Genomic DNA, 12,328 nt, shown 5'->3' on the forward strand with positions numbered 1-12,328 from the left:
ATCAAACACATTACAACATTACATAGAAAAATAAAACCATTCCAAATGCCAATAAACCAATTGATTGGCAATGTGTTATATCATGCCCATATAATATAATATCAACCTATAATATAAACAACCACCAACAAATCAATCACCAAATAAAACAACAACAAACAAGTAAACACACATCAGCCCTTAAAGTGACGTCACATGCTTTTGAACTAATGTAACTACAGTATATCACATGGTACAGCAACCAATGGGATTGTCTTCAATCCCATTGGCTCTAATACCATGTGATATAGCCATGTGGTTTTAAGGATGTGACGTACCTCCCGTGGAGATGAAATCACATCCTTAAAAAAAAAAAAGAGATGGGCATATGATACTGCGTCCAATCAGATTTGAGCTGTACCATCTGACTTGAACATGTGACGTCACAGGCCCTAAATAATGCATGGATGCCTCATTAAAAGGAAGAAGACGACGAGAAAACATCCGTTGGGATTTACCATGGGGTTGGATTGACAGATGTAGACAGAAGATAGAACATTAAAGATAAGAAAGAAATAATAACAGATGAAGATAGAAGAAGGTGATAGAAGATAAGAGAAAGAAGAATTTTGTTACCTGTTCCGGATCTTCAAGGTGGATGGCGTTGGATTGACTTTGATGACGTCACGGTACGAGAGCTTGCAGAAATGCCAGGATTCGGAGGGTCAATGCTTTTAAAGGCGAGAAAAATATTAAATGTATGTAATTTTATTTTTATGTAGAAAATGAGCCGCTTGCTAGCTCAAGGAGTCGCGCTGCATGTGTGATAATCAGTAGAAATATATTGATTTTGTTGCTCAGGTGACAGAAATAGGCACTATATGAGGGATATTAGGGTAGCCTCCAGGGGGAAGTGCATCAGCAGTATCACAATATAAAATAACAGCTGAAATGTAGGCACATAAGTCCAATATGAAGCTTATATATGGCGTGGAGTGCACTGTTTACTCACGATCAGTCGCCATGTCCCTTATCCTCGTGGCCACGTATTGCAGTGAAGCACAGCGCTTCTGTCGGTGTCTTGTCCAATCCTAGGATAGCAGCAGGGTGAAAGGGGATCAGTGTGACATCCAGACCTGAACAAACGATGGAACTCACCAGCCAAAAATTGAATAAAAAAACTTTATTAAACTTCATAAAAATGTGAAACATCCACATGGAGAACCTAGCTCCTCCTCATGGAGAACATGAGGTTCTCCATGTGGATGTTTCACATTTTTATGTAGTTTAATAAAGTTTTTTTTTATTCAATTTTGGCTGGTCAGTTCCATCGTTTGTTCAGGTCTGGAAGTCACACCGACTCCCTTTCACCCTAATTTTATTTTTACATGTTTTTTTTATTGTATTTTTTTATTTTTATGTTTTTCATTGTCCATTGATTGATAATGTATTAATCTGTGCCTGTTAGGTACAGATAAATACAGTGACAGCCAATGCATTTTTTGGCAAATGCTTTTTTTCCATTGATTGTTGTTTTTTTCTTTTTCTGTTTATTGTTTGGCTTAAATTGTTGTCATTTGGAAGGCTTGTTTTTATTTCTTTTTCGATTGTTTCGTGTTTTAATTAATTATTTATTTTGTTGGCTACTGGTTTTAATTGTGTTGCCTAGTGTTTTTATTAATTAATTGATTTGCTGTCTAGCGGTTTAAACTCATTATTTTTTTTATTTGGTTAGTGCTTTTATTTATTTAATTGGGTGGCTAGTGCTTTTTTTTATTTAATTGGTTGGCTTGTGCTCTTATTTATTTAATTGGTTGGCTAGTGCTTTTATTTATTTAATTGTTTGGCTAGTGCTTTTGTTTATTTAATTGTGGTGTTTAGGTACTTGTGTACACCTTTTATTATTGTGTATTTTTCGCCTTCATGCCTTTTTATTAAGGTGACCATTGACTGCTCTAGTGGCTTATCATGTCCATATTATATGGGTATGATGTACCACTATGCCATAAATGTGTTCAAGGTGGGTATAGTGGTCCCGGGGTGGGTGGTTAGGCCTCCCGGTGTGGGTAGCAGGGGAGGGTGGATTAACCCTTTAATTACTATAGCGGTTATTAACCACTAAGCTGATTAAGGGGTTAGGGGCTATTAGATTGTATTTTTTCATGTATTCTTTCTGGCATTGGAGGACATGGACCTGCAGTATGCTGACGAGGATGCCCATCATGATAACGGGGTAAGTTGAAAGGTTTATTTACTTTATTTATGCTGTCTGGCTAATGTTTTATTTAATAATTGGAAAATGAGCTATTATCCATATCTGGATAATAGTTATTTTACCCATTATAGTACTTTATGTGTTGGGAGGAGGGGGGTATTTATTTATTTATTTATCAGAGTAACCACCAACATGTGTACATACCAGGTGTTTCCCATGAGATCCCAAAATCACAAATGAGCAGCCATCTTGGAGTGAATTTCTCAGCTATACAGGAGGCTTCCAGTGTTAAACTCAGCTGATCGCTCCCAGTCACTCAGGATCTGCGTGTCTGGTGGTCATGGCAACCCGCATTGTCCTGCGAGTCGGAAAAGTCTGTATCGCTGGTGTTGGAGGCGGCCCCTCCTACTGCTGCATTCCGTGATCTTGAATACTGTCTTCGTTGTCCTGCTTGTCCCTGTGGGGCATCGCTCAGTCCCAACAGCCACTTGTAAACCCGTCTTTCTTTATAATCTGTTGTAACTTGCTTGAGTTTATCCCTCATATTTTATCAGACTCGTCCGGTAAGTATCCACTGCCGTTTGGAGTTTGTCCGTCCAATTAGTCATGGTGTCCTCTTCTAATAACCGTTGATGTTTATCAGTCAAATTTTCAAAGTCTTTTTTTATTTTCGTCAGTTCTTTATTGGACTGCTCTATAACTAGTAGAGTCAAATCAAACGAACATTTATTAAGAATACTTATTCATTTTTGACAGAAATCTGGGTCACTCCTGCCGATGGTGGGCTGATTTTTAATCCGGAACCCACGGGGAAGTAGTTTCTCCTTATGGTAGTGAGATAGTGTCACTGCGTGCAGGTAGTAGTCTACTTCATGTTTTTTAACGTTTGATGAGGTCGTTATACAGTATACATCAGATGGTTTTTCAGATCCAAAGACTGCTTCCACTGATTCAGTGTACCTGATTCGGGCTATATCTGCTTCGGTGTAGCTCAAAGGGGATGAAATATTTGTAAAGATATTAGAGACATTCACAAACTCTTCCATATCCCTCAATGAAAAATAGAAAAGTTGTAGGAAAAAACCTTAAGGTATTAGACGTAGGAAGTTTTGTCTCAGTCAATTGTAATATATGATTGGGTGCTAGAAACATAGAAAATATACAAAAAGGCAAGAATCAGCACTCCTAGTAAAGTATTAGTATTTTGAGCTGACTTGTCCACTCATCTATATTCATTTCACTATATGTCTCCTCCACTGTCTCACCTAACCTTCCTATATGGCCTACCTGAATTTTTAATGTACAGTATCTTCCCATGGTTTCCCCATTTCACACTATGCTGGCTGCAATGTACAGGCACAGGGCTGGTTGCTATGCGACCTAGCGACACTCAGCATTGCCGGCAGCTCTCTATCCCCCTCCAAGATGGCTGCCCACCGTCTTCTGTACTCCGTGCGCGTGCGCTCGGTCAGTTGCTATGCAACAGCGGATGCCTAGCATTGCTGGGTGGAAAGGGCACTAATGCAATCTACCACAGGGAGAGCATACCCTGTTTCGGCAGCCTGCTCTGCTTTATAGGCAGATAGTACCCCATAGTAGCCTTTACTACTTTCTTGCATGGGACATTGCATATAGCATTGTGCAAGTGCTATGCGGGTTGCCATGACCACCAGACACGCAGATCCTGAGTGGCTGGGAGTGATCAGCTGAGTTTAACACTGGAAGCCTCCTGTATACCTGAGAAATTCACTCCAAGATGGCCGCTCGTTTGTGATTTTGGGATCTCATGGGAAACACCTGGTATGTACACATGTTGGTGGTTACTCTGATTGTGTATGGGGTGGAGTCACTGGGTTTTCAGGTATATATGCATTCACTTGTTGGTAGCACTGTATACACATCCCCTTGAAAAAGACCTCTCTGTGGGATCGAAACGTCGGTTATCTGTGATGCTTTTTAAGCTAATATAACCTTATGTCATTTTCCTACTGTGTGCTGTCTCTACTTTATCAGTCCTCGGATGGTAACGTATATTCTATATATATATATATATATTTGTAACGGTATTTCCCTCAGGGCCCTTCCGATCCTTACCCCTATGTGAGAAACTGCCCCCGTTACATGTCAGTGTAGTGTGGTGCACCTGCTGGCTCAGAGGACTCCTGAGTCTCCCGCTCGTTGGTAGTGGGGATTTCACCATGACAGGCGTCTGAGGTAGTGTGCTGAGTCCTACTCACATTTGGTACAGCGCCTCCATCCCATCCAGATCCCCATGATAGCAGGGAGGAGTTTATGAAAGGGAACCCCTGGGTGAACCTTCTCCCTGAGTAACTCCACTCACAGGCAAGAAGGGTCTTTTCATGGGCATCTTTATTAGCATGTCGTGTGGCAGACTGCCCATCACAGCGGCCGACACTTAGCCGCACATCTTGTAGTGGTACTCCATTTAGGAGGTTCCTCCTGACTCTTTAATCAAGTTGTCTTTCCACCTCTCCCCTAAGGGAGACCACCAGCTGTGCCAGAGCCCTGGACACAGTGTGTTATCAGATTGTCCCTTTGCCACTCTGACAGACAGACTTGAACTGCTGCAGACACTTAGGATGAACACCTTGAACTGAACCCAACTCTGAAAAACTAACTTTTGGAAGTGCTGTGCAATATATAGGCTCCAGAAAGACCCACCTCAGTGTCACTAACAGTGGACACAAAGCATGCTGTCACTTCCTTTGCTACATATGACACATCACAGGGTTTGAGGGCAAACCTCCATGATGACTACATGCAACCCTGCCCTTTTAACAGGAGTTACTGCTCAGTATGAGAGAGATCTGTACACCAATTTTAGACATGGCTACAATTTCCCCCTGGTGGAATCTAACGACCCCGCTTGGACCTAAATTTGTGGAACCTTCCTTCAGGTGTCACTGCAACACATAAACAATAGACATAAGGACACATTATTACAGAACGCATCTTCTCATCATGAACATAATCACATAGACCAGTTTGGCCACAGCAGTACACTTGAACTACTCCATAGGAGAACTTAAAGCCTTAATAGTAATGCCTGGGATCAGGCTTCTTAACCTCCCTCCCATTAGCATCCTGCACTGAAATACTGTAACATCTAGGCTGCCCACTCTCTGGCCTGTACTCCATTTTGTGCATGTATATGTTGCGCCAAACACTCCATACCCTCATGAGGTAGCAGATCCTTTCCTCTGCCCTATGCTCAATATGATCAGACTTAGACTTGATGTAGTCCTCTATAGTCTCCCTCAACCATGCATCCCTATTGTCCTCTATTTCCTGCATAAGAGGTTCTGGTACATAGGGGTATTCTAGACCATGGGACCGTTTTTAGCGTGCAACTATGGCCCTCTCAGCCCTGCTGATACGAATTAACTTTTTATTGCCTGCCCTGCCTGGCAGTACCCATGACAATGGCTCTTCAGGAGCAATCACATCATATAAAATAGAGGACCCCCAAGGAGTAACTAGGCCCTTTGAATTTCGTATCACCGCCTCCTTAACACTTCCAGGCGTTCCTCCTCGGAGTATTCGCCCACATCCCACCAGTGGTCAACTACTTCTCCTCTTATCAATATGAATCGAGTAGGATCCAGCCAAGCCTCCTACTCCTCAAACATGGGAGCCCACCATCTGGTTTCCTGCTCTACAGCCTGCTCCCTCACTGAAACAGCTATTTCACTTTCCTCCGGCTCTCCCCCAGAAGAAACACCTGATGTTCCCGTGGATCTAGAACCCGACCCAATACGTTTAGGCCTACCCCTCACATTAGCATTACAATCGGTAGAACTCTTTCTTGAAGACATCCCAGACGGAATCATTTCCCTCCCCGATCCCTCATCGGAAGTAAAACATTCCACCCAGTCCATAGCTGACCCAGTCCATTCCTCAGATGTGTCCCAGGACTCCCCAGACCACCCTTGGCGTGATAGGGACCCAGATGATGAGGTGACAGGGGCAGGGGTTTGGGCAATGGCCAGGGGCAGGGCAAAGGGGGAAGTGTGCTGGCGATGCGGTACCACGATCCGCAGTTTGGCAATACCCCGGCCGGTGCCAGCGTTGGGCAGGTCAGGCTCACCCTTCTCCTGGTTCCCCGGATTCCTCATGGCCTGCCGACTCTTGCCCATCTCAATTCCGGACAACCTTGTGCAGCACGGCGGTCGCGATGATGCTGGTTGCTTCCAGCCGGCTCCGCTGTGTCCGCCGGAAGTGACTTCATCGATCTCGCGGGACAAGGCGCCATCTTGGGTGGGGTCCCCCACCGGAACTTCTTCCTTCAGTTCGACGTCCAGCGCCAGATGTGATGGTTCGTTCCGCAGCTCCGCTTAGGCCATGGCTGGGCCTTCCTTCTCCGTCGCCTCCATCGGAGCCTGTGGAAGGTAAGAGGGTGTCTCACCACTCCGCTGGCTTGTGATGAGGTCCTCTTCTCCTTTAACGATGGAAGTCGCCACGGCCGTGGGACTCATCCGCTCCGGTCGCATCAGCGCAGGTAATCGAGAACTCTCGATACTCGGCTCCTCCACATCACAGGAAAGTGAGGAAAGCATCGCTGTAGTGGCCCGCCGGTAAGCGCATCACCACCGATGTCGGGATTGCTTGCTCTTCGTCCGACGAGGCAGACTCCGACGCTGGTAGGGGTACCTACGCAGGGGACCGACAGCGAGGTTCCGGGTTCTCGCTGCAGTTGCAGGCCCCTGTTTCACTCTTTCCCGGTGCTATCATCAGTAGGGATCCCCATTCTCCGGGATCGGCCTTCTCTGTTTTCATGTTGGGCGAGGCTCCAGCCGTCAGCTTGGCTGTTTCTCCTCCCGCCTCCGCGGCGTGCCCAGGCACAAACGACTCCACAGCCCACAGATAGTGTATGCCACACTGGGGGCATCTTGCAGTGGTGCTGGCTTTTCCGCCGGGTAATCTGCATTGCATGCACAGGCACCGCAAAGTCTCTTTGTCACCCGCCTTCACTACCAGGAAGCCTCCTGGCAATAGGTAGGGGTGTACAGCAATGTCCATTGCACTCTTAGTTACACTGGTTAAGGGAGACACTCGGCACAGCAGTCTCTCCTGTTCACCAGCTCCTCGCAACTGAGGGGCAGGAAGCGCACATCCAGCTCCTCCCCCAGCCAGCTCCGTTTTCAATTGGCAGATACAAGGAACCCTCCCCCTGGTAGATATTAGAGGAGTGTCCCACAGATTCACTTGGTGACCCAGAATTGGCTCTGAGCCTGTCACAGTCCAGGAGGGCGTGGCCACAGCTTTCGCGCCACTTCCCCCATCAGGGTGGGGTTCTTTCTTTCGCGCCTCTCCCGGCCAACTTATTGCAACTTCATGGTTTGCAAAATTTTCAGCACACGGCCCACGCAGTCTCCCAGGCAAGCGGGAACCGTCATTTTGGATTACACGGCTATTCACATTAGCAGCAGGGATTACTTGTTTGGTGATCACCGTCTGGCAATCAGACACTCCATCATAGTCACACACAATAGCAATGTCCTCACCACTTTCCTCCAGGGTGGCACCCCGGGCTCCTAGGCAGGACAAAAACGGCGCAGCCACTGCTTTAGCGCCACTCCATAGTAGAATAACAAAAGTCCCTTCTGTATGTGGTACCTCCGTGGTACACACTCCACGTGCGCTCTCTCCATCAGATGCGAGCCGCCATCTTGGACTCTCCGCACCGCGCAGAACATTATTATTTGTGGTTGCCATCTTTTCTTCTCTACTGTAATCGCACATGGTGCTCCTCTCTGCTGAGCAGCCACCATTTCGATGCAATAAAGAATGCCAGTGCACCTCTCCTCTACATGTATCTCATGTGTGTCTTACTCATGTGTGCACTACCTCAGGCTAGGCTCACTCTTTCTCTGCATGCTGTATCTGCTTTCCTCCAGTATGTGCTCTGTGGTAAGTGATCTGGTTACTGGCTAGAGTACTCTGGCTTCTCCCATGCAGTACTTGGGGCGTCAACCTACTGTTGGCTACACCTAGCACAGACCCTCTCAGGAATTCCTGACCCATGTTAACCAGGCTATCCCCTCAGGCATCCTATGACTAGCTGCCTCAAGTTGACTAGAACAGATATAGCCCTGTCTCCAGACCCACATTTCTCCATTCAAGGCCCTACGGTGTACTTTGCGAGCAGACCGTCACACTCCTGACTACCCCTAGGCTAACGTCCCTTCCACAGCACTTCCTGGCTGCATACATTCTCCTGTTTCCCAGTGTGCCTAGCAAAAGCCTGTCCTGATGATAGGTATCTCAGCAGCGCCTCCAATTGTAACGTGTTTCCCTCAGGGCCCTTCTGATCCTGACCCCTATGTGAGAAACTGCCTCCGTTACATGTCAGTGTAGTGTGGTGCACCTGCTGGCTCACAGGACTCCTGAGTCTCCCGCTCGTTGGTAGTGGGGATTTCACCATGACAGGCGTCTGAGGTAGTGTGCTGAGTCCTACTCACATTTGATACATACACATGCTGTATAGTATATATAATCAAAAATGAATAGACAATGCCGTTCAGTGGTTTATGAAATGCTTTTATTTGTGCGATTTTTCGAGATACACTGATCTCTTCTTCCGGCGGTGTTACAATGAATAAAGCAAGCAAGGGTTTTACTTCAAATCAGAGTCTCTTGGAATGTTATCTGTGCTTATCCCTCCCCTGTGTGTAGATGCGATTTATGACTAGGTGTTAAATAGTCCATGAAAATTAGTGATGTAAGAGTGATGTGTGTGTGTATATGTATGTATGTAAATATAAATGAATGAAGAGCCCACAGTGTATATAGCGCTTTACAAAAAGTGTGTGTGAAGTGGGAGTGTATATCAATGGTGTGGGTAGGTGTGGAAATGTGAGAGAGTGTTGCATTACTAAAAGTGTGTGCAGATACTATGTGGTCCCTATTGGTATATAGGGATGGAATTACATAGAGTATATGTATGTGTAAGAGATAGCTGTGTGTGCATACATATAGCGCAATATTTATAGACATGGTCTTTAGCACTCATGGGAAGAGAGTTCACTTGTGTCAGTAATGATTCATAAAACTTCGGTCTGGGTTTAGGCCACCACTAAGTGTCCCGAACAGTTGCATAAATTTGTATTCATGCAACTGTCTCTCTTACGGTGTTCTAAGATTACCTTTGAGTATGGTCACCTTCAGATTGTTCAAATTATGGCCAGCGTCAGAGAAATGTTCGCCGACAGGACTGTCTCTTGTTCCGCGTGTGATGCTGTGGCGATGTAGATTAATTCTCTTGTTTAGCCCATGTCCCGTCTCACCTATGTAGTAGCAGCTCCCTTGGCATTTCATGCACATGAGGAACACAACATTGCTGGAGGAACAGGTGAAGCTTACTCTGATTTTGTACTCCAGATTCCTGTGTGGTATTTGTATTGTGCCCGCTGTGTGGAGCAGTGCGCAGGTTTTGCATCTTGCGTCCTGGCATGGTCTTGTCCCGCATTCAGTTGTACGTTATGTCAGTCTTTTTGCACAGGTACTGCAGTGGTGTACTCATCTCGGAAATCTCTGGACATAGAACACCAGACACTGTGCATTGAGTTTTTAATATAAAACGCCTAAATTGATACAGTATTGTAACTTCTTCAGTACCAAGGTCAATTCACAAAGGACCACTGTGGTATTTTTTAAACACCTGCAAGTCGACACATTACTGAAGCACATGTACAGTACTGTAGTGTACACATTAAAATTCATTACAATTCATGAATATCTGCCACCTGGCGGATACGCGAAGAATTGCACCCGAACCATTATCATTAAACAGATCAAGCGCGGGTGACAGGCGGCATAAATGCGACATGAATGTGCATGAATGTGGCATGAACGCGGTCAAGCGCGTGGCATTCTGAAAAAGCCACCGCAAAATAACCGAGGAGTGTTAAAATAAAAGTGGCCGCGGCTGTAAGAGCCTAGTACTGAGGTCGTATTTTATGTTTTTCCTCACATCTAATTTTTTGCAGTAGGTTCAGAAGTGGGCACATTAGATCAAAAGTAGCATAACCATACTCTAATAGATATCTTGGCAAACAGAAATTGTGATTAGTATGATTTCAAGTTCACCTACTGTATCTATACTTGTGAAAGAGTTTGATAGGAAAACTGTCACATCTAATGAAGAAAAATACCAGTGCAAACTCAAACAGAAGTTTTTTTTACCACCATACCAGCAGTTTTCTGTCAGATACTAATATTATATTCTAGGAGACAGTGCAACATGCTTCCAGGAGTGTGATAAACTCTTGATAAGATTACAAATGTGTATGTACCATATTAACAAAACACACTTTTTGTCTGCTAATAAAACATGGCGTCATGCAAGAGAAAAAAATATTGTTCCTTATTTAGATATTAGTGCATGGGTATAATGTTATTGTCAACATCACTATATTTGATAAATTGTCTGATTGCAGCAGAGCTTGGTATACATATTTGTCTCACTTAATGGCATCACTCTCTTTATTTGGTGTGTTTGTAAAGAAACTTTAATATTTTATGTTTTATTGTTTTATATCAGAAACATGCTTAATAATCCAAAATCTGCTCCAATTGCTGCATGCACAATGCAATCAATTTTCATTAAAATCACAAAAGAACATTGTGGATACTCTCTAATATCCTCGTACAGTATACTGTTCCTAAGATAGATTTCTACTCCAGGTATAAACCTATTTTTCGTAAAAATAGGTTATACTTTTTCTCTGGAGGATATAATTAGCCAACATTAACAGTTCCACGATAAATATGACCTATTTGACTTTCTTTCCCACATGCATTTTTTGCACCGCTCATTGAAGCCCATCTAATTTACACCCTCACCTAACTGCTGTTGAGAGACACAGTGACAACATAAATTAAACTTTACAATGTATGCCATTTATTGTAGTATATTTATTTGAACCATTACGAAGTGTAAAATAGAACAAGAAAAACAATAATATATTATTCAGATCACACATATCCTGAAAAAGCTTTATCAAATGATACAAAACTAGCTTACAGAGTAAGTTATGCCTATCTTCTCTTTACTATTTATACCATTTGTTTCCTAATTGAGAGTTGAAAATATATATGGAAAACATGTGCCCAGAGAGCTGACTAAACATAAACATAATGATTTTCATCTATTTTCCGACCAGCCAGTACAAACCGCATAGAAAGTAACATTCCTAAAGCATGCACCTGCCCCTTGGACAGGTATTGCAAAATAATCACTCAGCCCTATATGTTCTATTTCCAGATGCAACACAGTGTATTATAACAAACATTTCTGACTATTATATATTAATCAAAAATTTGATCCATTGCAAGAATAAAATATTTCTTCAATAGACATATGAGAATTGAAAGCAAATTAATGTTTAATTGGTAAATCTGATGGGAAACTGTGTCGAAGCTCTTTTGAAATCCTCATCCAATGTATCCACTGTAACTTAAAAAGGAACAATTTGTCTGTAGTTGTAGTACATCAGGCCTGCACAACTCCAGTCCTCGAGGGCCGCAAAAAGGCCAGGTTTTCAGGATTTCCCTACTTCAGCACAGCTGGCTCAATTAGTGGCTCAGTATGACTGACAATATGACTGAGCCACTAATTGAGCCAGCTGTGCTGAAGTAGAAATATCCTAAAAACCTGGCCTGTTTGAGGCCCTCGAGGACTGGAGTTGTGCAGGCCTGTAGTGCATGTATGATAATTTTTAAGAACCCCAAGAAGAATTAATTCATTCATTATAATTAAGAAGTAATTATATACATTTTATATAATACACATGCAGAAATCGAACCCTTTCATAGAGTCTGTGACATCACACAAGTCCTGTGGCTTGCAGGTAGAGAATTGGTGCTAGCATATGAAAGGACTTGGGTTCGATTCCTGTATGATATGGTATACATTATAAATGATTACTTTATATAATAAATTAAAAATAAATAAAATAATAATTTATAAAGTATACATTATAATGAAAATAAAATGTGTGTGTGTCTCTCTAAATTCTACGAAGCAGGAAGAGCTGGAGAGAGCTGCAGATGCCAGTAAGTCCTCATGCGGCAAAATGTTATAACATGGTCTCATTCTGTGGACCCGAGATA

Source organism: Ascaphus truei, chromosome 1 (assembly GCF_040206685.1).
Source record: "Ascaphus truei isolate aAscTru1 chromosome 1, aAscTru1.hap1, whole genome shotgun sequence".
NCBI lineage: Eukaryota > Metazoa > Chordata > Amphibia > Anura > Ascaphidae > Ascaphus > Ascaphus truei.